The sequence below is a fragment of the Elephas maximus genome, chromosome 14 (genome assembly GCF_024166365.1).
Source record: "Elephas maximus indicus isolate mEleMax1 chromosome 14, mEleMax1 primary haplotype, whole genome shotgun sequence".
Lineage (NCBI taxonomy): Eukaryota > Metazoa > Chordata > Mammalia > Proboscidea > Elephantidae > Elephas > Elephas maximus.
The window spans coordinates 88,949,447-88,976,474 of NC_064832.1; the positions used below are offsets into that span (position 1 = coordinate 88,949,447).

The 27,028-nt window shown below is 41.5% G+C and overlaps 1 protein-coding gene across 2 annotated transcripts in view; it reads right to left on the bottom strand.

The window, feature by feature from the left end:
• Nucleotides 1-27,028, bottom strand: part of DCT (dopachrome tautomerase) — a 90,923-nt gene that overhangs the window by 54,783 nt on the left and 9,112 nt on the right. For both annotated transcript variants that reach the window (XM_049853218.1, XM_049853219.1), the window contains exon 2: nt 15,451-15,576. The gene's annotated coding sequence lies outside the window, so the exon portion shown is untranslated. The remainder of the gene's footprint in view (nt 1-15,450; nt 15,577-27,028) is intronic.

The following is a 27,028-nucleotide window of genomic DNA, read 5'->3' on the forward strand; positions in this document are numbered from 1 at the left end:
ACCTTGAGTGCCAATGACTCAAGGTCCAGGTGAGGACTTGGCAGAAAACAGTACAGTCATAAGGGAGGCAGGAACACCATCCTCAGTAAGGTGTTTTTTCAGTTGCTGTCGAGTCGATTCTGACTCAGTGACCCCATGTGTGTCAGAGTAGAACTGTGCTCCATAGGGTTTTCAATGGCTGATTTTTCAGAAGTAGAAGGCCAGGCCTTTCTTTCGAGGCACCCTGAACGACCGGCGTTTTGGTTAGCAGCCAAGGGTGTTAACTGTTTGCACCATCCAGGAACTCAGAAACGTGTCGGTCCTCACTAAAGACATAAGGAAAAATAAAGCTATTGGTGAACAAATAAAGTCATGGTTCATTTGGAGACTGAGTATCACAGAAGTTCCTATAACTATAGGACCTCCCACTTGTAAAGCACAAAGCCTTAGATCTAAAAATAAGTTGTTGTTGTTAGGTGCTGTCCCGTTGATTCTGACTCATAGTGACCCCACGTACCACAGAACGAAACACTCCCCAGTCCTGAGCCATCCTCACAGTCGTTGCTGTGCTTGAGCCCATTGTTGCAGCCACTGTGTCAATCCATCTCGTTGAGGGTCTTCTCCTTTTTTGCTGACCCTCTACTTTACCAAGCATGATGTCCTTCTCCAGGGACTGATTCCTCCTGATAACATGTCCAAAGTATGTGAGACGAAGTCTCAGCAGTCTCCCTTCTAAGGAGAATTCCAGCTGTACTTCAAGACAGATTTGTTCATTCTTCTGGCAGGGTGTGGTATATTCAATATTCTTCGCCAAAACCATAACTCAAAGGCATCAATTCTTCTTGATTCTTCCTTATTCATTGTCTGCCTTTCATAATTCAATCCATACCAGTGCCAAATAATATTTATTAAATGAATTTATGAATGAGAACAGGGACGCAGTATGCCTTTAAGGATGCATTCTTCACCTGAAAGATCCACGTGGTGTCTTGACTGACTTGCCTCCCGTTCTCCATGGAAAGATTCCGTTCTCCATGGAAAGACTGAGGGCACTCCTTTGCTCCTTTCTGAGTATAGGGAGGAGGATTAGTTTCCTTCTGGGAAAACTTTCCTTTCCTTCTCCTCCTGGATTTTCACTTTGAGCTGCTCATTAAAGCCTCCAGGTGGGGATGTTTCTGTGCTTCCAGGAAAGATGGAGCTTCCTGGTATGTGACAACATGGTTGGGACCCAGGATGGTTATGGCTGGTGATTGCGTTCGCTTCCGGTACACTTCTGTCAAAGTCCTTTTGAGACTGATTGGCTGAATTACAGCCGAAGGAAGCAACTTATTTGGAATAGACCAAATTCCTCTTTCAGGAAAATTCCTTCCATTCCACCAATCTCTCTCCCACCTCTGCAAGCATACTTAATGCTCACAGGTTAAGTTTTTCTCTTTGCAGTGGCCCAAAGTTCCCACGATTTGAAGACTAGAAATTGCTTTTTCACATTCATATATTAACTGAGAGAATTAACCAGATTTAAGATGATCGTCCTGTAATTCTTTCAGGAGACGTTTATACTTTTTAAAATTTAAAGAAAAATCCTTTTTTTCATTTTTTTAAATTGTGCTTTAGGTGAAGTTTTACAGAGCAAGTTAGTTTCTCCTTAAACAATTAATACACATATTGTTTTGTGACATTGGTTGCCAACCCCATGACAGGTCAACACTCTCCCCTTCTCGATCTTGGGTTCCCCATTACCAGCTTTCCTGTCCCCTCCTGCCTTCTCGTCCTTGCCCCTGGGCTGGTATGCCATTTTAATCTCCTATACATGGTTTGATTACACGTGTTGTTGTTTGTTTTATGGGCCTGTCTAACCTTTGGCTGAAGGGTGAACCTCAGGGGCGACTTCAGTACTGAGTTAAAAGAGTCTCCAGGGGCCGTACTCTCGGAGTTTCTCCAGTCTCTGTCAGAACAGTAAGTCTGGTCTTTTTTTTTAATTTTGTTCTGCTTTTCTTTTTTTTCCCAGCTCTGAGAAAAATCAATCTTAAGGGAGTTCTTTTTAAAAGTGTGAGAGAAAGAGTCACATTACAGATTTTTGCCAGGAAAAGGAAAGTTACCTGCTGCATACAAAGGATGGTGACGAGCCAACAATGTCCTCCCTTCACTTTCCTAGGTATTAAAGCCTCTAAAATATGTGATATTGTTCAGTAGTTTTGTAGAATGTTACCAATGGGGAAAGCTGGATTAAGGGCACTTGGGATCTTTTGGTATTATTTCTTACCACTGCATGTAAATCTGTAATTGTTGTAAAAAAAAAAAAAAAAAGTTTAACTTTAAAAAAATCTCTAGAACATTGGAATCGGCCAGCACACTAGTAGACCTGCAGTTAGCGCTGCATGGAAGCACTTACATGCCCTTCTTTGTATTGAAAACCCTCTCTAGTTCACTGATGGAAGCACCAATACAAACTTACAGAATGACATTTGCACAAGGCAGACTGCAGAGAAGTTGGAATGGGTTCCTCATCCTCGTGAACCAAGAGCAGAATGGAGACAAGCACATTTCTCCTTCTCTCCAAAGTCAATGTCATAAATGAAGTCTTAAACCTCTCTTGATGGATCCCTTCAACTCAGTAAACTGACCTGGATAACTGACTGGCTGTATGGCGATCTCTCCAAGGATATGGAGTTCCTATGTTTTATTCATCTATATGTCCAACATCTAACACATTGCCTAGTACCTAGTAACTGAAGAATAAACGTTTGTTGAAGAAACGGATTTATGAATGGTAAACAATAACTATCATTGCCCTCAGGTCTGAAGGACTCTGGAAAATAATGGGAGTGTGAAATCATTCTAAATCACTTGCTGATTTCTTTGAAATCAAAAGATTAGGTTGGGGCATTAATATACATTTTTTTCACATTATTTCTATAATAAAACCATAAAGCTCATTGCCACCAAGTGGCATTCAAATGCTGAACTTTTGGGTAGTAGCCAAGCCCTTAACCGATGCGCTACCAGGGTGTCACTTCTAAAACAGACACATTTATTTCTGAAAATTTGAAGAACACAGAGAAGTAAAAAGATGAAAATTAAAATCACTCATAATTTCACCATCAAGAAATATTCCTAATTATTCTTTAGGTGTGTATCATTCCAGATGAATATAATCATTCATTTCTACAATAGTTTTTTTTTTAAGCAAGATGAAATTATGGTCTACATATTTTTATATATTTTTATAACCTGCCTTTATTCTCCATTTAATTATATACTGAAAACACTTTTCTATAGCTTGCACTTGTCAAAGGACAGAGCAAAAAGACTAAACCTTCACTGTCTTACCAAAACCAAATCAGAAATAGGGAATGGCGCTACCAAGGGGTCCATCGTGCGTGGAAAGTTGATCGTATCAGATTTAGAAAATACTTCACCTTTGTACTCAAGAGAGTGGAAACTTCTACAACATGACTCTAAAGAAATTTTTTGGCTATTTTCATAACTTATATACTTTATGAGTGAATTTTGATGAGAGGATATTTGAAGTTAGGGTGAATCTCTGGCTCCATGTTATGATTTACCATTCTAAGGAGGCTCGCCAGCTTCTTGCTGTTCAGACTTCTGTAGAATTTAGGGGAAATGCCTGCCTCCATTTATATTGAGTAAAAGAAGCCAGATTTTTAAAAAGCACGTATGGTATGCTTCCGTTGATATAAAATTCTAGAAAATGCAAACTAATCTCAGGCGATAGAAAGCCTAGGCCAGGGTGGCAGGTAGAAATGGGAAGAAAGATTTCAAATGGGCACAGGAAATTTTTGTGGGTGGTAGATACATTCATTATCTTGATTGTAGTGACGGTTTAACTAGTGTAAACCCGTTACCATTGAGTAGATTCTGACTCACAGTGACCCTATGTGTGTCGGAGTAGAACTGTGCGCCACATGGTTTTCAATGGCTGATTTTTTGGAAGTAGATCAGCAGGCCTTTCTTCTGAGAAGTCTCTGGGTGGACTTGAACCTCCAACTGTTAGGTTAGCAGCCAAACGCGTTAACCATCTGCACCACTCAGAGACTCCTTCATGGGTGTATATATATGTGAAAACTCATCAAATTGTACTCTTGAAGTATGTGCAGTTCACTGTGTATCAATGATATCTCAATAAAGCTGTGAAAGGAGGGAAGGAAGGGCCAACCATCATAAAATTAGGAGGTTCTACCTTAAAATTCAAACCTCAAGCTCCTTCTGAAAGACCAAAACCTCCAGCAACACTGCATGAAACCCAGCCCCAAACCCCCATGCTCTCAGGCGGGTGATTTTCCACCCACATACCCTGCCCACCTGGCCCCTGCAAGTCTCAGCTGTTGCTGGCTCCCTGCTGGGGTTTGGCCTCCCAGGACACAGTTTCCCTAAAGGTCTACTTTTATTCCTTTGTCACTTCTTCCCCGATTTCCATCCTTAAATCTTTGGTTTGGGCTCTGTCATGGATTGAATCATGTCCCCTTCAAAATGTGTGTATTGACTTGGTTAGGCCATGATTCCCAGTATTCTGTGGTTGTCCTCCATTTTGTGATTGTAATTTTATGTTGAGAGGATTAGGGTGGGATTGTAACACCACCCTTACTCAGGTCACCTCCCTGATCCAATGTGAAGGGAGTTTCCCTGGAGTGCAGCCAGCACCACCTTTTATCTCTCAAAAAATAAAAAGAAAGGGAAGCAAGCAGAGAGTTGGGAACCTCATACCACCAAGAAAGCAGCACCAGGAGCACAGGGCGTCCGTTGGACCTGGGGTTCCTGTGCTGAGATGCTCAAAGACCGAGGAAAGACAGATGAAAAGGACCTTCCTCCAGAGCCAACAGAAAGAGAAAGCCTTCCCCTGGATCCAGCACCCTGAATTCGGACTTCTAGCCTACTGGACTATGAGAGAATAAACTTTGTTAAAGCCATCCACTTGTGGTATTGCTGTTATAGCAGCACTAGATGACTAAGACAGGCTCTCTAAGTCTCTTTTAGATGCAGCCTGGCTCACTGTTTGCACTGGGGATTGCCTCAGGCTAGTTCTTCCACTTAGTTTTTGGAGACTTCCTAATCAGGGTAGACATTTTACTCAACAGTGCCTAACTGGGATTATTCATTGATCATCCCTTCTTTCCCTCACCTTTGCCTCATTCTTCTTGTATATCCACGCTTCCTAGGCAGCGAAATTAGGGAATAAATGTGTGAAACCTTGTTTAACCCTTTGCTGTCTGGCCTCCTACCTGTCTCTCTAACACTTATCCTGTTATGAAGGAATTATTCACTTCACTGTGGAAAGTTTTTAAAGTACTGATGAAACCAAAGAAGAAAGTAATTCATCCATTATTCTTTTATTCAGACGTAATTATGGCTTATATTTTGAGGTTTATAGCTCCAATCTTTTTTCTGTGCAGATACATAATTTTAAACAAAATTGTAATGACCATATTATGTCCTGTTTTATCATTTTTTTCCATTTAACCATACTCTATGAACATTTTTCTTGTGATTTTTTAATGGCTAAGAGGTTGGCAGTTCGAATCTACCAGGCACTCCTTGGAAACTCTACGGGGCAGTTCTACTTTGTCCTATAGGGTCGCTATGAGTCGGAATTGACTCGACGGCAGTGGGTTTGGTTTTATGTAATAACTCATTGCATAATAATTAAGGTGTTATAGTTGATTGAATTGATTTCCCTATTTTTGAATATTTAGAATTATTTATCATTTTTCACCTATATTAATAGTTTTGCAACAAACATTCTTATCAGTTTATCTTTGCATTTGTGTCTGATAATGTCCACGGGTTAAATTTGTTGAAGTGGAATTGTTGTGTTAAATAAAACTTAAAAGAAGAAGTCGCCATTGAGTTCATTCTGCCTCATGGCAACCCCATGTGTTTCAGAGAATGTTTTTCAATGGCTATGACCTTTCAGAAGTAGATCACCATACCTCTCTTTTGAAATGCCTCTGGTGGACTCGAACTGCCAATCTTTCGGTTAGTAGCTAAGCCCTTAACCGTTTGCACCAGCCAAGGATTCCTGTTGGGTTAAAGTAGGTGCTTCTTTTTAATGTTTTTGTTGCATGTTACCAAACTGGCCTCCAGAAAGATTGCCCTTATTTCTGCTCCCAAAAGGAGAGTGTGCAAGTGTTTATAAAATAATTTCATCTGTAAGGCCAAAACTTAAAGAAAAATGCATTATACATATCATCAGAGTTTAAATTTTAGTGCGTAAGATGCAAAAATTCAAAGAGAAAATAAGACTATAATGTGGACCCTTTATGGAATATGTTATGACACTAATATTTCTGTTAAAATGTTAACCGCTAACCACTCTTTAACTACATTAATAAATCTACAATTGTAGAGGACAGAGGATATGACAGTATTTTAAAGAGAGAGGGAAACACGGTTTAGCCATATAAGCCTTGTAACAAAAGATTTAACATGATCATTTCAAATTTCAATTATATTCATATTTCAATTTAAAAGAAATATAGTTGTAATGAGTTTCATATGGCACCACCTCAGAATTCATGCAAAGATCACTGTATGCTAAGTCTGTGGTGTTAAAGACAGCCTAGACAGCAGATTCTTCCCAGAAAGGAATGATACATCTGCATACCTGTGGTCATTGCCAGCTGACTCTTCTGACTCTCATACACAGTTCATTCTGTCATTCACCATTCTTTTATATTCAGTGACATGCTACTGTTACCCAATCTTGTTTTCTGACCTTGTCCTGAGCCCTGTAAAGTATAATCCAGATTAATCAGCTCCAAGTTTAAGAGGTGTACTCTAGACTCATTGTTTTTGGAGCAGATTTTGGGGTGCTATCAACATTTCCACCCATCTCAGAGATCTGACAATGGTGTGGACAAATCTTGTTGACCTTCTTCAAGTAGTGGCCAGCAGTAGGTGGAGAATTCAGATGCGCTAAGGCATAGAAGCATGCGATGTGAAGGAGAGACGATATTAATGCATGGTCTGTCTGGGACTTGAAATGAAGACCATTTTTTAAACTGCTGAAGAGCTAAGATTGCAACACTATGTGAAATCTGATTGGCATTCAATTATTAGTGTAGAACCAAAGTTCTGCTGCTACTTACTATTGCCCAAAAATACCCAACCGTCACCAGTTCAAGGTACTGACTGGTTCCATAGAGTCTAAACCATCCCAGGCTGGTTTCCAGTACAGCCCAGATCATCAGACTCCCAAGGACCTAGGGCTGCCAGGCAAGCTCCAATACCCAAATGTTAGGTTGCAATTTGCCAAAACATAGATGGGGTCTCAAGATTCCAGTTAGAGCTGGATCCCCAAGTTTTACAAATAAAATTCCAAGCCTCCTGGGAAGAATTCAAGCTTACAAAAGCACAAGAAGATCTGACTGACGAGAGAAGATTCCCTAGAAAAGACTCAGGCCAGGCCAGAGCCCAAGAAAATTATTCAAAACCAGGAGGGTCTCAAGAATGAAGCCAACAAGACTTCCACATTGCCGGCATTTATCTTTTGTTAACGTTGTTTGCTTCTGAGGAGTCTTCTGATAAAATATTCTTCTAATTCTGTACCTACATAACTTTCTCCACAATGTGATGTTTAAAGAGAAACAGCTGCTCCTAACTCAACCAAAACCAAATTTCACGGCAACCTGTCACTAGATACCAAAACAATCTCAACTAATAAGCCAAGGTAAAGGTAAGGAATCTCTATGTCCTTCTTTCTTAGCATTCAACAGAGCTTCATCCTGTATCTTGGTCACATTTTGGCCTTCTTCCTAGTTATTTGCTCATTTATGCATTCAACTGACACAGTCTGCTATGTGCCAGACACTGTGCTAGGTCCAATGATGGAAAAAATATATATAAACAATGCAAAAGTGAGACAGCAGGATGCAAAAGTGGAGACCCTTGGGAAGTCCCACAGAAGCTCAGAGGAGAGAGTAATGGAGTCCCCATGCTTGCTGCTCTCCGCATAATGTTTCTGTCTCCTATTGGTGACATGTTTGTTTGCCTTGAAAAAGCCAGTCAAAAGTGAATGCTATCCACATAGGTAGCAAATCAGGGTAATTCAGGGAAAAAGTCTCATTTTTTCCTCTATTGTCTATAGGCATTTTCAGCTAAATTTAGGGAAATTTAGCATTAAAGAATCATTTACGCTGTTCTGTGTTTTACCTTTCTAACCACACACAGTCCAAGAGTTCCTTTAGTTAGGCCCCTATGAAGTACAGTGTGATTTTCTGCAAAACACTAAGGACTTCTTGTTACATTTTTATGCACATCTTGTGAAATATTTCTAACACTATTGGAAGACATATTAGTAGTTTTGTGGACAATATCCTAGGCTCGTGGACCGTCTAGTTCTCAAAGAGTCCAATGAATAATGCACTTCTCTTTGCCAGGATGCTTTTTTTCCATGTAATAGCCGTTCTATTTCTGTGGACAAGTTGTATTCTATGGGCAGATTGGGATGGCATTTTCAGTCTTTGAGTTTATGATATTGAGATTGTTCATCACTTTTTTCTGCAGTGAAGAGAGCAATCTTTGGGGTGTCACAGTAAACTGAGGGTCACTTTCTACACCTTTGCTTCCTTTAATTTGGTGAAGAGGAGCCCTGGTGTCACAGTAGTTAAGTGCTTGGCTACTGTCATAGATTGAATTGTGTACCCCCCAAAATATGTGTCAACTTGGCCAGGCCACGATTCCCAGAATTGTATGATTGCCCTCCATTTTGTGATCTGAGTTGATTTTCATATGTGTTATAAATCCTAATCTCTGTCTGTGATTAATGAGGCAAGATTAGGTTATGTCAAAGAGGATTAAGTTGGGATGTAATACTCTTAGTCAGGTCACAGCCCTGATCTGAGGTAAGGGGAGTTTCCCTGGGATGTGGCCTCTATCATCTTTTATCTTAAAAGAGATAAAAGGAGAGAGAGAAGTGAGCAGAGAGAGGAGGACCTACTACCACCAAGAAAGAACAGCCAGAGCAGAGCTCATTCTTTGGACTCGGGGTCCCTGTGCTGAGAACCTCCTAGACCCAGGGGACGATTGATGCCAAGACACATGGAGATCTCCAAGGGGTGCTGAGGTCACAGATGTTGAAAGGAGACAAGAACCTTCCCCCAGAGCCAACATAGAGAGAAATCCTTCCCCTACAGCTGGTGCCCTGCATTCAGACTTCTAACCTCCTAAACTGTGAGGGAATAAATTTCTGTTAAAACCACCCACTTGTGGCATTTCTGTTACAGTAGCACTCGATAACTGAGACAACTACTAACCACAGGTCAGCAGTTTGAATCTACCAGCTGCACTGGGGGACAAAAGGCCTGGAGATATAGAAGGACAGCTACCCTTTGGAGGCCTAAACAAGAGTTGCTCTCCTTCAGGTGACAAACTCAGGAGCAAGGACACAGCAAGACAGAATCATAAGTCTCCTTTTCCCCAGAAAAGAAATAATCTTGATGGGTCTGACCCCAATGTTGGTGGGTAAAATGTACAGGGAACCCCAGAAAACACTAAGTGCCAGCTTAACCCGCCAGTGAGAGAAAGACCAGCCTAACAGGAGGGACTTTGCTTATTTTTTCTTCAATTCCACACTTAAAATCATCAAAGAAACATAAATAAATCAGAGCTGAGCAGAATACCTCTGGGAACTCTACATTTACTCACCTGAATAAAATGAAATAAATAGCATTTAGCATTAAGAAAACTAAAAGCATAAAAACATTTATTCCCATTCCAGAAGTGGTAACAGGAAGGAGAGGGATTCCCAATCCCGCCCCCCACCTTTGAAACGCCAAACAGTGGCTATTGATGGTAGTCTAACAGAGAGAATAATATTCTCTTCAGAATGTTAGAAAGCAAAGTTAGCTACATGAACTCCAGTGGCTAACTCTAAACCTGCAGAACATCTCCTGATGCTTACTGTACAGGTAAGCAAAGAACATCATCAATGCCCTAAACACTATTCTAGTTTTACACTGGAAACAAAAAAGAAAGTTAGAAATCATTTGACTCTAAAATCTAACCTTAAGCACCCCCTCAAAAAAAGCCCCAAGACATGTAAAAATTAAACGCCCTCCCCTTATAGCCCTGGCAGTGCTGTAGAGAAAAATTGCACCCCCAGTGTGCTCCAACCCAAATCACAGCTGGCTTTCACTTTTTTACATATTTTCATTTTTAAAAATCATTCAGATATTATAATTCCACCATTCAGAAATAACCCCATCTAGACTTTTCTACCACCGTTGTTGTTGTCGGATGCCATCCATTCTGTTCTGACTCATAGCGACCCCATGTACAACAGAACAAAACACTGCGCTGTCCTGTGCCATCCTCATAATCATTGTTAGGCTTGAGCCCATTGTTGTAGTCACTGTGTCAATTCACCTTGCTGAGGGTTTCCCTCTTTCTCACTGACCCTTTATTTTACCAAGCATGATGTCCTTCTCCAGGGACTCGTCCCTCCTGGTAACATGTGTCCAGTACATGAGACAAAGTCTCACCATCCTTGCTTCTAATGAACATTCTGGTTGTACTTCTTCCAAGACAGATTTGTTTGATTTTCTGGAAGTCTATGTACACGCCAAATTCTTTGTCAACACCATAATTGAAAGACATCAATTCTTCTTTGGTCTTCCTGAATCATTGTCCAGCTTTCACATGCATATGAGGTGACTGAAAACACCATGGCTTGGGTCAGGTACACCTTAGTCCTCAAAGTGACATCTTTGTTTTTTAACCCTTTAAAGAAATCTCTTTAAAGTGCTAAGTCACGAAATCTTTCTACCATGACTGTCCTCCCATAAATATTATTTGTGTTTCTTTTTTTCTAAATTGTTTTTCCAAAAAAAGGTTTCAAAACAGTACAGACAAGTTCATCTCTCTGAGTCTCTGTTTGCACCATTTATAAAATGAGTATGATGTTCATAATATTTACCAAGTTATTAGGAAAATTAAGTAAATTAGTGCATAAGAAGTCACCTTGTACATAGAAAATAAACAGCCCTTCTTTCCTTCCTTTCTTCCTTCTTTCGTTCCTCTGGTCCTTCCTTCCTTCCTTTCTGCCTTCCTTCCTTTCTTCTATCATTGATTCATTCATCGAACGTACTGTGTATCAGCACTGCACTGGGCACCAGATTCACAACAATGAGCAAGATGGTCCTGGTTCCTGCACTCATGGAGCATATACACATTGAGACAGAGAATACACAAGGCTGTGGGAACACACAGCAAGAACACCAAACCTGGAAGGGGGAGCAGAGAGGTAAAGAATGCTACAGGCATAGGAACAGCATTACAAAGGCCTTGAAACAAACTATCTTAATCTAGCTGAAGCACCAAGCTCAGGAAGAAAGGGGCTTATGAGTGATAAGGCTGCAGACATAGGCAGAAGCCATGTCAGGATAGGGTTTATAAATCAGGCTAAGGAGTTTTGAAGAATCTTTGTAAATAGTAGTGCTACTAAGAGGATGGAGATTCCAATTCCCTGACATGGGGAGCAACAGAGAAAGGAAAAGTTCAAGAGGATAAGCTGATGACTTCCACTTTAAAACACCCACAGTACATGGTTGGTATCTTAGTTTTCTGGTGCTGAAATACCAAGAAATTTAAAGAACAGAAATTTGATTTCTCACAGTTCTGGAGGCTAAAAGTCCAAATCAGGCTCTCATCTGTGTCATTTCCTTCTGTGAACATCTCTCCTAATTTCTGGTGTCTGACAGTGATTTTTGGTGTTCCTTTGCTGTGGACAATTCTCACATGTCATCTGTCTTCCCCTCTGTGTGTTTGTGTGTGTGTCTGTGTCTATTCTGATCTTTTTGTAACTCAGAAGTGATTAGGTTTAGGATCCACCCTATACAGGGGTAACTTTAATGGATTGATTACATTATACTAGATTGCATTATAAAAGGTGATTACATTACTTTACATAAGATGTGCATTGCCTTGCTTCACATTACATTGTATTACATTACATTACACTACACTACACTAGACTGCACTAGACTAGACTAGACTACACTACACTACATTACATTACATTATAGAAGGTAATCTGCTATACCCAAGGCAGACTGATTTAATCACATGTAATTGCTCCATGACAGCAAATAGACTAGTGTTTGGCCAAACAACTCAGAACCATAGACTAGCCAAGGGGACACATAAAATTAACCATTTCAGTTGGTTAAATAAGTCTGTGGCTCAAGAGAAAGATATGGGCTGGTGATAAAGATTTAAGAGTGAGTGCAGTGAGAAAAGAAAATGACTTTTTTAAGCCTAAGCAGACAAGGAAAAACTATAAATATGACTGAGAAGGAGCATTAAGAAAAGAAGGGGGAAACAAGGAGAATGGAGTATCCTGGATGCAAACGGAAGGAAGTGAATTAAGAAAGGGAAAAGAGGGGCCAACAAACTGCAAAAAGGTCAAGTAAGCTAGGGGCTGCCAAGTGTCTGTGATACTTCATCACACTGAGTTCATTGGCCCCTTGTAGTTGAGTGTTGAGTATCTAGGACTAAAACCACATGCAGTAGGTTAAAGAGTGAATAGTAAGAGAAGAGGTGCCTGGGAGCGTAGGCAGCTCTTTCATGAAGGCTGGCTGGGAAAGTGAGCAGAGAAATATAAGAGTAACAGTGGAGGAAGTGGGTCTCTGTCTTTCCAACACTAGGGTAACTGAAAATTCATAGCAGAAGCGATAGAAGAACACAACGGCAAGGGAAGAGGCAAAATTCACAGGGGGGTGGGAGGAAGATTGCAAAACAGTAAGGATGCCCACAGCATAGGTTTAGAAGCCAGGAGCAGAGCCTATGGTGAGCAGTGAAAGGCACAGCAGCAACACAGTGATGGAGACAATAATAAAAACACTAGAACTAACTTTGGACTGTCTTCAACTTCTCACCTAAGGAAAAGTGCAGGGAAGAAAGAAAGGGAGGGAAAGTAAGAAGGAAGGGAAGGAAAAAAAGAAAGAAAATAAGGTAAAAGAAGGAAAGATTGAATCATCACGTGCCACACCATGCTTTTCATTTTCCATCTGGTAATGTTGTGTGACAACTTGGCTAGGCCATGATTCTCAGTATTAGGTAATTATCCTCCATTTTATGATACAATGTAATCACTTCCATGATGTGATCTGATGTGGTCAGCCAATCAGCTGTAAGGGGGTTTCCCAGGGTGTAGCCTGCATGCAAGATATATATATATATGGAGTTCTGGCAAAGCTTCTTGGCTTGCTCTGGATCCTGTTTCTGGCTCATCATCATCTGACCTCCAGTTCTTTGGACTAGTGCCAGCAGCCAGCCGGTTGCCTGACCTACCAACTTTGGGATTTCCTGGCTTCGGGAGCCTTGTGAGCCAGCAGCCTAATGTCTAACCTGCTGATTCTGGGTTCATCAGCCCCTGCAGTGACGTGAGTCAGGAGAAGCCTCCAGCTCGCCATTTCCTTGAGATAAATCTTTCTCTCACTCTCTCTCTCTATATATGTACACATGCTTCACTTGTTTTGCTTCCCTAGAGAACCCAACCTAAGAAAGGTATGAACAAAAAATAGTTTTGTTGTTTATGATTCTTCTCTGACCTTTAACAAGGGCCACTTTGGAAACTGGAGGAGCCTTTGTTTGCTGAGTACATTTTGATGAGTGGGGATGACCAAAGTTTGGAGGCAGAAGCAGGGAGAAACCCCTACAATAAGGCAGGGGGAGCTGTTATTGTAACAGCTTATAGGAACATGAAGATGGGTGCAGCCTTGAGGTTGAGGTGGGGTGTTTCTGCTCATGCCTGGCTCCAGTGCACCCTCATCCAGGCTTCTCCTCTCAGTCTCCCAGCCTCGCAGCTTCACTCTCACTGTCCTTTCCTGGGGCCACAGGCCACATCCCTCAGCAAAAGCAAGAGGTTCAGAAAGAAAAGGGAAAGAAGACCTAATCCTGTCTTTCATCCACTCCTAACACAACAGTTCTCAGTTTTTGCAGGTCAAATCTTCCAACTTCTACCTACTGCAAACCAGTCCCCACAAAGGCCAGTCTCCCCCAAGCCCGCGCCCCACTCAGGATTCAGTGAGGCTTCCCAAAGCCAGGCGCATTGGAAGGAAACTCCAGCTTAATTAGTGAGGAGACTGGATTATAAAATATTTTTAAAGGGTACTTATCCATTATTTTCTTTTTAAAGATTGCTCACATCATTATCAAATGGAAGCCCTGGCTTTTATAACTATTCATCAGAATCATTGCTGAAGTACACATTCATTTTTTTTTTTTAACTTGAAAAATGAAAGGTGCTTCAGTGAGGTAAACATTTTTTTGTATGCATTGTGTCTTTGCTGAGTAGACTCATTTATCAAAGTCAAGGCAAAAAAAAAAAAAAAAACTTTAGTCCATCCTAGTCCAAAATCAAATTTGCAAGATCTGGAATTAATAAGATTTTTCTGTACAGTGGTGCAATCCTTGCTGTTCTTATGGATATGATGCTCCTATTTGGCTGAAGTAATTAATCTTCAGCCAAAATCATCTGTTCCAAACTCCCCTTCTATTTTCAATCATTCAGAGTGTTTTGAATGCACCATTCTCCTGTTTGCTTCTCGTGAGGTTCTCAGCAGCCTCACTGCAGGTGGATGTTTGTTTTCTCTTAACCTAGGCAAGGTTCCCAACCAATGCAGCACTCACCCTTGGTGGTGCTGGGGCATTTGTTCTTCATGCAGAGGGGAAGGGGTGCTTGCTACTGGTATTAAATGGGCAGGAGCCAAAATTAATCCACCCAAAATACCTATAAGCACCACTGTGAAAGATACCACTAAAAATTTCCAATACAATGTTTTTTTACATGTCAAGGTGATGCCATTTGTCATTAGGCGTGTGTAAAGTAATCCAAGGTGACTTGTATTGGCTTTCTCTCTTTGCATCCAAGGCACCTTACTCATAACTCCCTGTATCTTTTCCTCATTGCACTGTGTGTGTTCACATGTCCACCATCCCAGAGACTCGAAGTTATATCAGAATAGAGACAGTGCGGCCCGACAGAGACTGGAGAAACCCTGATAGTATAGCCCCTGGACACCCTTTCAGCTTAATAACAAGGTCGCTCCCGAGGTTCACCCTTTACCCAAAGATTGAACAGGCCCAAGGATCAAAACAAGATTAAAGGGGCTCACGAGCCCTGGGGCAGGGACTGAAAGGCAGGAGGGAACAGGAAAGCTGGTAATAGGGAACCCAGGGTTGCGAAGGGAGAGTGTTAATGTATCGTGGGGTTGTTAACCAATGTCATAGAACAACATGTGTAGTGTTTGGTGAGAAACTAGTTTGTGCTTTAAACCTTCATCTAAAGTACAATAAAAAAAAAAAAAAAGAATAAAGACAGTGCCTCATTCATCATTGTATCCCCAGCGCAGTGTCAGGAACAGAAGAGATGCTCACTTAGGTTCAGAGAGTGAATGAATGAAAGCTTGGTAAACAAAAAAGTTTAGAAACTGGTTATAAGAACGTACTCACCCCTTAGTTACAGAAATGCTCTTTATTATTCTGGTTTAGTCTTGTAGAAAGAACACAGGGCTCGGTACACTGGTCTAGAGCTCTTGACAGGTGAGTTTTACTGTTATGAGGTCTTGGCTTCTTCATCTGGAAAATAAGAAGGGGAGCGAATTGGACTGCACTTTTCTAAGGTATTTTTCAGCTTTAAAAATTCTGCTTCTTAAATAAAGATAACAGTACCTCAAAATTAGACACCATAGCCTAATCGGCAGTGGCAAACAGTTTCCAGGTTCTCTTTCACTCTTCTAACATTGTTACTTTATTCAGTTTCAGGGTCTAGAATTGGCCAGACATCTACCTCCAGGAGCTAGTTTCAGAATGACAAATATAGCTAGCCCTAGAATGTAAGCTATGTGGTCCTGCGTCATCTGGGTTTCCAGGGCAGCATGTCTCTTGTTAGCCCTGGGGGGGGGAAAAGTGAAGGAAACCAAGAGCTGTTCCTCGTAAGCAGAGATTAAAGAGAATGAGTACGGCACAAAAACAGAGAGGATAGAATACGGCAAAAGTGACGGATGTCAGTTTGTGAACACGTTATAAAAGACTGACTTCCATCTCATTAGAAGACTCAATTGCCTTTTCGCTTGAACGATTTGATGGAGCGAGTTGCCATGTTAGAGAGGCCCATGTGGCAAGAAATTTAGCCCAGGCTCCAGCCAACAGCCAGCAAGTAACTAAGGCCCTCAGTCCAACAACCCACAAGAAACTGAACCTTGCCAACAAACTCATGAGCTTGGAGGCAGAGCTTTCCCAAACTGAACCTTAATATTACTATAATTACCCATGAATACCGTGCTCCTCAAAGTACTTGTCTAGATGGAACCAAATAGTTAACATTTACCCAAGACCAAAGATGCGAAGGGTAGAGGGCACTGAGAAGCCAGGTTAATGGAAACAGAACAACCAAATGGAAATAAAGAGAATGCTAGTATCTTGTGAAGAATGTAACCATGTCACCGAACAATATGTATAAACCCAGTGCCGTCAAGTTGAATATGCATGGAAGTTGTTAAATAAGAACCTAATCTCCTGTGTAAAGTTTCACCAAAAACAGAATAAAATACTTAAAAAAAAGAAGAATGAGGAGAGTTTACTTAACAAGCCATTTATGTAAAGCCTAACAATACTTTAGCTTAACTAGTAAAGAATGCCTGCCTTGAGGATTGTACTCTTTCAAGATCTGTCTATATGGGATCAAATTGATAATAGCAACTCAAAAAGATTAGATAGGAACCTTAGGGGACAGTGAGTTAACGGGAAAGGAACAACTCAGAAAAGTAGGGTGAAAATGGTTGCCCGTCTTGCAATGTGGGATTTTAGACAGAAAAAGAACATTAGAGGAAAAACTGGTGAAATTCATATAAGGTCTCTAGATTAGTTAATATCATTGTATCAATGCTAATTTCTTGGTTTCAATACTTATGTGATGGTTTTGCAAGATGGTAACCAAGGGGAAGGTAGGCAAAGAATATCCAAGAACTCTCTTTACTCTGACCCACAACTTTTCTCTAAGTCTAAAATTATTTCAAAATAAGAAGCTTAAAAATAAAAAACTCCACCCAGTATTCTAAGATTGGAATTCTAATGGTCTTTCATCCTCCCACCACACCTTAACATGTGCATGGCCTTTAATCTAAGTGACAAAAAGCCTCTCCTTAAAATATCCATTGCCATCTCCTTAGTAGGTATTTATCAACCTAGGTCAAAGGACATGCTGCTTTTGAATAACAGGTGGAATTTGCATTCTGCTATATGGACTATTTTAAACTGTAAGGCATTAAAGGCATTAGCTCAGTTTTAATTAATCCCTTTTTTTTTTTTTTAACTTTATAGAGTCAAGTGTCTCCAGGTTTTAGTGTCCGTTCTTCACATTATTAATGCTAGAAGGAACTGCTCATCCAAGTCATTAGCAAGGGGAAAAAATATGCCCCTCAAGATCCCTTCTGTACGACCCTCTAGTCATGTTTTTAGGTGTTTTTCGCATGTCGCATATAGTGAACCTAGGAAATGGTTAACACGCTCAGCCACTAACCAAAAGTTTGGAGAGGCACCTCAGAAGAAAGGCCTGGCAATCTACATCTGAAAAATCATCAAGTAAAACCCTATGAAGCCGTTCTACTCTGACACACATGGTGTCACTATGAGTTGGAATCAACTCAGTAGTAACTGGCTGATAGACAGTACGCCCCTGGGTTAAGAACGTACGGCTTATGGACAATTCCTACTTAAGAACTGACTGCCATAAAGCCTACTGTATCAAAAATTTGAGTTAAATAAATACAATGGTTCATAATAACAAATGCACAAACTACTTTGTGACACTCATGAAAGTTTTCTTAAGTGTTTTGTATACGTGAAACCCGTTGCCATCAAGTAGATTCCAACTCATAGCAACCCTATAGGATAGAATAGAACTGCCCCACAGGGTTTCCAAGGAGCAGCTGGTAGATTTGAACTGCCAACCTCTTGGTTAGCAGCTGAGCTCTTAGCCACTGTGCCACCAGGGCTCCTTTATATGCATAAAGGGAGGTAAAATATGTACTATATGTTAAAACAACATTTGACTGACACTAATTAAGAACCTATTATGATTTACCTACAAATTCCACTTAAAGACAGACTTAGGAATGGATCTCATTCATAAGCCAGGGACCAACTGTATAGTCAAAACGCAGTCGTCAGCAAATATGTCCAGTACATACATACATAGCATGCTACGTTCATAATGATGCCAGGAAAAGGGGATTCCTACCAATCAGTACAGATGATAAGGTGGTAAAAATGTTTCCGATATTGTCCTCATTATTTGCCATAATAGCTAACTTTGCATTAAGTGCTTACTACTTACCATGCACTAAGCATGTCGCTTTGCCTGGATTGTTTCCTTTCATCTCAACAGCCCTAAGAGGTAGGCACAGAGGAAGCAGCAAACACATACATTCGCTGGTGATATCTGGCTTCAGAGAATGAGCTGGGTGGGTGTACCCTGGGTCCCAGGGAAGTTCTGCAGTGGGGAGTGACAGGGCCGCCACAGGCCACAGCTTCCACCACAGATAGTCCTCGATTTACGGTTTACGATGACATAGTTCCGATGACTGCATCATACAGGGGTTCTGACATAAATCAAATACCTTCTTTTTTTTAGTTTTCATAATTATTGTCTTTTATTAATCAGAGTCTTTTTAAATTCAGTCTTTATTTTTCTTTGGGGGTTGGAAACATTACATATAAATTTACAGATATGATAACATCAGCAAATTACACGCTGCAACATTGTATGTAGCACATATCACTAATGATAAGATACGAAAAAACAAACGGTCGTAAGTACAGTTTGTTGTAACTTGAATAGGTTGTAAATCAGAGACTACCTGTATTTGATCAATTCCTTTCTATTTATGCCTTTAAAATCAAATTACTCTGCTAGGATTTGGGTGGTGCTGGCATTTGGGTGGGGAAGTGAAGAAAAGGAGGGAAGGAAAAAAGGGAGGGAGGGAGGGAGGGAGGGAGGAAGGAAGGAAGAAAACTTATCTCAAATTGTATCAAGAAGCTCAATTTCACAAAAATGAAACTTTCAGTTTGAGGTTACATTTTAAATTAGAGATGTTTCCAACTGGAGGAGAAAGATTCTGGGGAACATGAAAACCATGAAAGGGGGATTAGAATTGAGTTTGGTCTGAGAAGGAAGAACTGGGTGGAAATTTAGAGAGACACATTTCAGCTCATTACAAAGAAACACTTCCTAACCGGGTGGTCCAGTCACGGGAGGGGCTGCCTGAGGACTTGGTTGGCTCCTAGTCCCGGGAGGTGCTCCAGAGGAGACTGGGCAACCCAGTCTCAAAGAAGAGGGATAGTGCAGTGGATTGGTTCTTAAAGTCCCTTCTAGACATGTTCCAGGAGGAATTCTGAGTTTCTGCTTTGCCACTAGATCAAACCTTTCTGGGAGATGACAGTTTCCCACTCCTTGCTCCTTGGTGTCACAGCTCCAGGCTACTTGCTTACATCTTCAGTAAAGAACAGCAAACTGAAGTGGGGCTTAGAGTCAAAAGTCTGACTTAGTGGATCGATGTTGAAGACTTTCAGAGCCAAGAGAAATCTAAATGAGGGCCTCAAGTTTAAAAGACTCTTACCTTTATCAACTCCTCTCCCCGATGGACCTGGTCAGCCCTTCCCTATAATTGGGAGGCTGTGCAGGATGGTGGGTGAGAGAGTCAGCTCTGGAGTTAGTCGGTCTTGGTACAAATCCTGGCTCCACCATCTCCTGGCCAGGGCAGTCATTTGTGCTGTTTACCCAAATATTTCCAGGTCTTTTCCCCAGCATGGTAGCATTAGACATCCCCCTCCCTTAGGTGTGGCCCTGTGACATGCTGTGGCCAGTAAGATGAAAGATGTTGTTGTTGTTGTTGACTGTCATCTAGTCAGACCTCAATGTATGGCAACCCCATGCATAACATAATGAAATGCTGTCTGGTTGCAGATATTGTGACCTATATGATTGAAAAATAGATTGCCAGTTCTTTCTTCCTAGTTTGTCTTAGTCTGAAAGCTCCACTGAAACCTGTTCAAAACCACAGCAAGCCTCCACTGACAGATACAAGGCTGTTATGCATGAGGTGCTTTGGCCAGGAATCAAACCCAGGTCCCCAGCATGCAAGGCAAGAATTCTACCACTGACCCAGATGTAAAGCCAAAAAAGTTCACTGTGCGATTTGCAGCTTAGCCTGAAAGTGAGGACAAAGTCGAGCAGAACCTCCAGTCAAGCATGATGGACCTGCATTGTGATTGGAAATAAATGCTTGTTATAAGCCACTTAGATTTTGGGATCGTTACCTATCATAGATTGAATTGTCTCCCAAAAATACCAGTCAACTTCACTGGGCCATGATTCCCAATATTGTGTGATTGTCCACCATTTTGTAATCTGATGTAATTTCCCTATGTGTTGTAAATCCTATTTCTATGATGTTGATGAGATGGGATTAGCACCGGTTATTTCATGAGTCAGGACTCAATCTACAAGATTAGATTGTGTCTTGAGCCCATCTCTTTAAGATTTAAAAGAGAGAAGTGAGCAGAGGGGGACTTCATACTGCCAAAAAAGGAGCACCAGGAGCAGAGCACGTCCTTTGGACCTGAGGTTCCTGCACTGAGAAGCTCCTAGATCAGGAAAGGATTGATGACAAGGACCTTCCTCCAGGGCCAACAGGGAAACTCAGCTTACCCTGATTGACATGCTGGCTCTTGACCAGTTACTTAATGTCTATAAACCTTAGACTTCTCATCCATAAAATGGAATAATAACAGTACCCATCTCATAGGAGTGTCGTGACAATCAAATGAGAAGGTTAACGCATAGAAAGAGTGCCTGGCTTACGCTGTAAGTGCGTAACAAATGTTATCCATGCTTACCAGTAGACCATAAGCTCCACTGGGCCAGGAACCCTGTAGCCTGGCACATAACCAAAAACCAGTTGTGGTTGAGTCAATTCCAACTCATGGTGACCCAGTGTGTGTCACTATGTAGAATTGTGCTCCACAGGGTTTCGATGGCTAATTTTTCAGAAGTAGATTCCTAGGCTTTCTTCCAAGGCACCTCTTGGTGGACACAAACCTCCAACCTTTTGGTTAGTAAACCAAAATAACCAACCTCTTTGCCGTCGAGTCAATTCCAACTCATAGCAACCCTATAGGATAGAGTACACCTGCTCCATAGGGTTTCCAAGGAGCAGCTGGTGGATTCAAGCTGCGGACCTTTTGGTTAACAGCCAAGCTCTTAACCACTGCACCACCAGGGCTCCTCTGGTTAGTAGCCAAATACGGTAACCATTGCACAACCCAGGGAACTCCAGCCTGGCACATAATACAAGCTTAATAAAAACTGGTTGAAAAGTAAATTAAGCTGTTCTTGTCAAAAACACCAATGATACTTCTCAAACCGATGCTAATCCAATGAATAATGTTCACTTATAATCTTAGCTTGGCATCTTACCCCTTGAAATTTCCCTTTTTTTCCCCCCTAAACATCCACTTTTGACTGGTTTCCTCCTCCTTCTCTGATCTCTCCTCAATCTATTTTTCCAGTGCCTCTGTTGATAGCAGTCTGCTATCAATAGCATTCTCCAGAGTTACATCTTTGGCCCTCATCACATCAGAATCAACTGAGTAACTTTATAAAGTACTAGTGCCTGGGTCCTACCCCTAGAGATTCTATTGTAATTTAGCTCGGGGTGCCTCTTGGAGATCAGAATATTTAAAAGCTCCCCAAGTGGTTGTAATGTGTAACCAAAGTAGAAAATTACAGTTCTACAACTGTAAGCTGGGACATTCAACATGGTGGCCACCTGCCACATGTAGCTGCTGAGCACTTAAAATGTGGTGAGTCCAAATGGAGACGTGCTGTAAGCGGAAAAACACATGTCGGATCTCAAAGACTTAGTATTATGAAAAAGCATGTAAAGTAACTCATTGCTGATTCCTATATTGATTACTTGTTGAGATGCTATTTGGGATATATTGAATTAAATAAAATATTAAAATTCATTTAACCTGTTTCTTTTTACTTTTTAATGTGGTTATTAGAAAATTTTGAATTATAGCTGTGGCTTGCATTACATTTCTACCAAACAGAGCTGCTCTAGACACCCTCCCTGAGTGACCCCGTCATCTCTTGTGGCTTTTACCACGGTGATCTTCAAATATGTATATTCAGCTCCTATTTCTTTTTTGAACTCCAGACTCACATATCCCAACAAAATGCATCTTCTTCACAAGATTGGTTCTTTCTCCATCTGTTGCAGCCTGTGTAGCATCAACATCTTGTTCATATGGATCTGAAGCCTACAACTTTTCCCTGACTCCTCCTCTCCTTCGTATCTGTCCCCTCTAAATGATATGGACCACCTCTTGTCGATTCTAACTCCCAAATATCTCTCAAAACTCCAGTGCCCTCCATTTCCACTATCACTGTCCTCATCGCTTACCAAAAAAAAAAAAATCTTAGTGCCATGGAGTCAATTCTGACTCATAGTGACCCTGTAGGACAGAGTAGAACTGCCCCCTAAGGTTTCCAAAGAGCAGCCGGTAGATTCAAGCTGCCGACTTTTGGTTAGCAGCCAAGCTCTGAACCACTGCACCACCAGGGCTCCGGTGATTCTAGGGAGGGTACAAAAGAAGCAAGAGAATTTGGGAACCAATAGGATTTTGGTAGGTGATGGGCAGAGGGGATGAAGGATGATCACCTCGTTTGAGGATTAACTGAGTGGTTACTGAAGCCACTTAACGAATACTGGATCAGCCTGGGTTTGGCCAGGAAACAGAAGCTGCTGTATGTATTCCAAGCATGACAAGTTTTAATATAAGGAATTTATATTACAAAATCTCTAGAAGGGCTAGGAGTGGTCCTCAGAAGCTCTATACCTGCTGCTCAGAAGGCACTTTGAATCTCAAGAGCCTCCGGAAAGCTTGACGTTCAGCTTGTAGCACCTACGCAGATAATTTCCAAAGTACTGTGGCAGCTGTCTAGACAGCCTACATCATGACAGCAAATGATTCCAGGGAGCTCACTTGGATAATGGAAAGTCGATTTGGGGATAGGACATTTGATATATATGCATCAAGACCACAAGAAATAGCTCTGAACTACAAAGGGATTTGGGGGTTATGGGGGCTCAAAAATAAGGTCACTCAGGGAAACTGTAGGGAGAAAAATGAAAACAACAAGGGCAGATCTGCCGAAGACCAAAATATCAGACAACATGGAGCAGCAACTAAAGGAATACTTTCTTTAATAAGGATCAGCACAAAGCTGGTTCCTATGAGGCAGAGGCTACCGATGTGCCAAATGTCAAACTTCCCCAAGCTTCAGTATCACTTCATCATCTCTCGTGCCAGCTCCTCTCCCTCCCCTCAGTACTCTCCTTGTCTTTGAGTTCAGTAAGGCTTTGCAATGTCTCACAGAACTCATGAACCGTACTTACAGTTAAGTGGTTTATTGGAGAAATAACAAGTTTCAGTTTAGAATAAGGAACAACTTGAAGGTAACGGCATACAACTCAGGATCAGAATCAACTTGGAAATAACTGAATTCAACTCAGAAGACAGGATACAGTTCTTCATTCAGGACAGCTTCCAACCAAGACAGCACTCAGCTCCTTCTCAGAGGTTCCCACGGGCAGGCCCTTCACTCACACCTATGGCTGCTGGGCCCTCTGCTTGGGCCTACTGCTGTTGGGCTCTACTCTGCCATCTTTCAGCTGCTTCTTGCCCTCATGATATTTCTTGCCATATTTAGTGTTATAGCTCCTTCTCTGTCTCTCCCCGTGTCTCTCTCTGAAAACCTCGGCCGGGTAAGCTGCTTTATCAATTTTAAGGCACATCCATCCCCACCAACAAGACCATGAACTAACCAATCCCGTCAGCAGACCACAGTCACCTAGTTTGCATTGTAATTGACCAATCCCTGAAAGTGTTTTACACACCTTATCTGCATCCTGAACTGACCAGTCAGGAGGAGTACAGAAGGGACGGAGAGGAGTTGGTGTTAGAAATGATGAAGTGGTACAGCAGCTTGGAGAAGTTGGGCATTTGGCATATCTTTAACCTCTCCCTCCTAGGAACCTGCTTTGAGCTGATTCTTATTAAAGAAAATATTTGGTTAATTGCTGCTCATTGTTGCTGGGCAAGATTGTGGCCCAGCCAATTATTTTGGCAGAATTATAAACCCAAGACTAGAACGGCCGTATACAAAAGAAACACACTGCACCGCAGCACCTATGCTGAGGTCCACCCACTGTCTAACTTTAGGAACTCCTTTGTCTAGCAACTATTTGTGGGGGTTGCCTGGCAAAGGTGGAAGAGGCTATGAAACATGAATTTTGTGGCAAATCTTTGGTGCTCAGGCCAGACTACCAAAACAGAGACAAATACAGGAGCCAGATACCATTGGTCCAGGTAGCCCCTCAGCCTCATGTTATTTATTGAACTCTTATATGAAAAAAGGATTTGTTGGTTGAGCATGCTTGGTAGGTATTGTGAGCCTGAATTGGCTCAAAGTAGAAAGAAATGATGGTTAAGAGTTGGAGGGTAGAAAGAAAAACTTCTAGTCAAATTCAAACTTGAGGTGGGAGCTGGGTAGGCTATTTTCTACATTAAATTCAAACCCTTACTATAGCTGCTGCTCAGTAGAGAAATATGTCTGATGAAAAACACATGGTTCAAACTAAGCGAAAAAGCAATACGTCCTTGTGCTAAAAACCTCAGTTTTTCCTCGTTTAAGAGGGAGGGAAAAAGCTTTCTAAAGAATAAATCTTTCTGAGGCACTAAAAGACAATCCATGTTTACCAACCAAGTACTTTTCAAGATCATTTGAAGAAAGGTAAAATAAACCAATTGCAAAAGTTTCCTAAAAAGCAACATTTATAGAAAGATTCAATGCTGCAGATAAGATGCCTCAAAGCACACTAATTATGTGGTTTCTTAAAATTTCTCCCCAAAATATGGTTATTTGCTAAGTCATAAGACAGTGGTGCTGTAGCGGGATTGGGGAGAACGGTGCAGATTTGGATAGCTTTAATTTCTCTTCCACTTTTTGAGCTTAATGCTAACCACCAATAACATTTCTTCCCCTCCTTTTTTTTTTTTTTTGTCCTCTTCTGACTTCTAATCACATTTCCTCGGTCTCTGAAGACTTTGGCAGCTGACCATTGTAATTTCTGTCAGTGTCCAATGTAACTTCAAGGTTCATATGGACAACCCAGTCAATATCCTGGGCTCTCATCTCCTCGACCTCATCTCCAATGAATTCCTTCTTTCCTCTGTGTTAGACACCACCCTCATGGCCCTGTCCTTGGATTTATCATCACCCAAAGCTATGTCCCCTCTAAAACTTACAACTTTGTGTAACTTAGGTGGTAAAACAATGTAAACCCATAAACACCCAGCTCTGTGACCACACCTCCCATCCTTCCAGCTTCCTTGCTCAAGTACTCCTGCTATGACTATTCTTCAGTCTCCTGGGAATGTCAGGCCCTTGGCTTATGTGCTGTCTCCCTGCCCTCCCTCTTTGACTTCCTTCCCTAACCATCCTAAATTCCATTATCCACATAATTCCCTTGCCCTTCTCTCTTTCTATAGCCAATTAACTTACCCCCCACCTCGAGGAACCCAACCGTCAGTCACTGATGTGCCAGCACTTGGGCAACTAAGTGTTGTTGCAGAAGAGTCACAATCAGGCAGATTGTTACCACCAGAAAATGCTGGTTGTAACCTCAGCTGGGCCCTCAGCATCGCTTGCCTTCAGCCGTGCTCCAGATCATACATATCTAACTGCCAGGTCAACTTGGAGGTCGCACGGGCACCGTCAATCCAATGTGTCCAAAACTGATCTCGTGACCTCAGGTCTCACTCTCCAGACCTACTCAGTGGTTGACGTCTCAGGAAATGGCATTAATGCCATCCAGTTACTTATGTCAGAAATCCAGGAAACATCTTCAAGAAAACTCTCCACTCATCCCCTTAACCAATCACCACCAAATCCTATTGGTTTTATTTTCTAAGTGTTTCTCAAAGCTCTTCACTTTTCTCTACTTTTCACCAATATCAGTCCAAATCACCTCAAGCCCTAATTCTCTCCATCGTTCCCTGTCTGCTCTGGGGCAGTAGGCTCTGAACAGATCTCCCATTCACTCTTGCTCACCTCCAATTGGTTCATTTCTCTTAACCAAGATTAGTATATAAAATACAAGGTGCATCATTTTATGTCTCTGCTTGAAACTGAATATCTGAAAAAATTCCAGTTCCTCACAGGATAAAATCACAAATCCTTAGCATGGCCTCAAGGCCCCCGTGGTTTGGCATCTTCCTCTCTCTCAGATCTTGTCCCGCCTCGTGCTTCTCCTTAATCCCTAATCTTCCATCTCGCTAGCATTATTTCAGTTCTTAGAATGCACCAAGTTCTTTCCAGTTTCAGGGTCTTTGCCTACACTTCTCTTTGCCCAGAATGGCCTTTCACCCTTGGCACATTGTCACCCTTTACCCTAGACTGATTGTGTCTCTTTCAAGTTCCAGCATAAATGCCATTTTCTCAGGGAAGCCTTCCATGATCTTCCCCTAGTTATATGCTCTTAAAGCCTAGTATGGGTCCCTGGTGGCACAGTTGTTAAGAGCTCAGCTGCTAACCAGAATGTAGGCAGTTGAAATCCACCAGCAGTTCCTTGGAAATCCTATGGGACTGTTCTACTCTGTCCTCTAGGGTTGCCATGAATTGGAACCAATTCAACAGCAGTAAGTTTGTTTTTAAAGCCCAGTAGACTTTACAATTCATAGCATATACCCCTGTGAAAATTAACTATTAAAACAAAAAACCAAACCCATTGCCATCAAGTCAATTCCAACTCATAGCAACTCTATAGGAAAGAGTAGAACTGCCCCCATAGGGTTTCCAAGGAGTGGCTGGTGGATTCAAACTGCCAACCTTTTGGTTACCAGCCGCAGCTCTTAACCACTGTGCCACCAGGGCTCCAATTATTAGTAGTCTGTAATTTCT